The sequence below is a fragment of the Odontesthes bonariensis genome, chromosome 9 (genome assembly GCF_027942865.1).
Source record: "Odontesthes bonariensis isolate fOdoBon6 chromosome 9, fOdoBon6.hap1, whole genome shotgun sequence".
In the NCBI taxonomy this organism is placed as follows: Eukaryota; Metazoa; Chordata; class Actinopteri; order Atheriniformes; family Atherinopsidae; genus Odontesthes; species Odontesthes bonariensis.
The window spans coordinates 32,013,272-32,015,324 of NC_134514.1; positions in this window are offsets into that span (position 1 = coordinate 32,013,272).

Below are 2,053 nucleotides of genomic sequence, written 5' to 3' on the forward strand. Positions count from 1 at the left end.
TTAACAGGCTGAACCACGCCTTCAAAGCAAACAACCCAGCACCAAAGTTGCGTTTCACACCGAACAACACAGCACGAGCTTCCGCTACACTTTCAAATTGAAAGCCTCTGAACCAGTAGAGAACCCTGCATGGTGGTCCGGTACAGTTTTGTTGGTCCTACTTTTCACGTTTTTTTTTTTAAAGAAACATATTTGACTGACTGGGGAACACTTGATGCCACCTATTTCTCTCTCTACTGAATCAGAGCAGTGACACTCACATACACATGGGGACTCTCCATTAACACAATGCAAGCCCAACCATGACCTCATTCCAACCATAAAACCAACCCAACCCTCAAAAATCATTTGGTAATAACCCGCGGGAACCACAATGTGCTCCCTACCCCTACGGGAAACTGCCTTAAATTGTGGAATATAAACACACACAACTCAAAAATAGTCTAAATTACACTCCTGTTGCTACTAAAGGGAGGATTATGAGTAGGTGCTTGGAGGTTTGAATAACGGGGGAATAAATGACAACTGAGGCCATAGTAGAGTTTTACCTTAAAAGGCAGGTTTGGGGTCTGTCATAATTACATATATATAACATTTTCACATGTATGTTTTGTTTTTTTTGGCCCAACCACTGAGTGAATAAATATGTGGAGTATAAGAATGGAATGCTCCACCATGGGACGCCATGGGGCTGGTCTCAGAGTAGGATTTTGGTCCACAGCTTCTGTGGGTGCATGCTTGGACAGTGTTCAGTACAGGGTAGTCTTCACGACTGTGTGTGGAGGATTTTCACAAGGCAGTCGATGAAAACTCTGTTGTTCAGTAACATCACTGTCATTTTTAAACTATGCTCTGTGAATTTCTTCTTCCCCGGTACCCCATCCAGTCACACAAAGAAGTTCCTGGCTGGATGTCGTCCAGCTCTTGGTGAGCAGCCAAGAAAACGTTTCAATTCCACTCTTATCATCAAGTAAAGGCCCGTGCTGAACAGGACCAGATTTGAGCATGTTGGTGCAACACTGTAAAGTTTAGTCTCTGTTTGAGTGCTTCCTGTTAGGACATGACTTTGCACAGTGAAAGGATGATGCTGCACATGGTTTTGATGAACTCACTGATAAACTTTGTTTTGAAAGTCTGTGAAATTTACAAAGGCAGCTTTGTAGGAAAACATGTCTCAATGTGAAATGCGTTTGTCAAGAGTTTGACGCTCAAGAGTATTACGCATGCCGAAAGGGTTGGTCAATAGCAGTGACAAACGATTGTGACATAGCACGATGGTGTCCAAAAGCAAATATTATGCTGGAAAAATGCTGATTTCACACACATCTTACTCTCACAGAAATGACCTCTTAACATTATTCAGTTTCTTTTGTAGGTTATAACTTAATTAATCCACATCATCAAAATAATGTTTAATCCAACTATGCAAGTCAGGATTTAAGTTTTACTCAATCCAATAAAATATTAGTGAACCACTTGTTGCTTAAGGAGCCCACACTGTTCATTTACAGCTTCCTAACTTTATTCAAGGGTCCATCAAATGGACTTACAAGCTTTAATCTTCAAAGAACACATAGTTGTGACACTGTCCATTACTGCTCCTCTACTGAGAGATGTGATGAGCTTTTCGACTCTTATGCGGTTCACATGTTGGAATTAAATTTAGCTACTGAAGGCAGCTGTGATGTATGGAAGCGTTTGTGTAAAAGCAACGGTCCGCCCTGCTGAAATGGTCTTTAATGCATGCCATGCTCTGATTAACTGAAGTCTGAGTTTTAACAAAACAACGTGCTGCCAGATTACTTTGCAACATCATTAACTCCGACGTTTTTCACAATTTAATGTTATCAGCAGCATTCAAAGATCAGAGCCTGCATGTCCCACACGCGCCATGGAAACTCAGGAGCTAAATAAGTGAGTCACTGAGTGCTTTTAATTCTAAACAGTCGCCTGTGTAATGCTCAGTTTATCACCATGACAACAAACCTAATTTCATGGATATTAGTTCAGATATATAACTGTAGCTGCTTTATAACTCACAGGACAGGAAAAG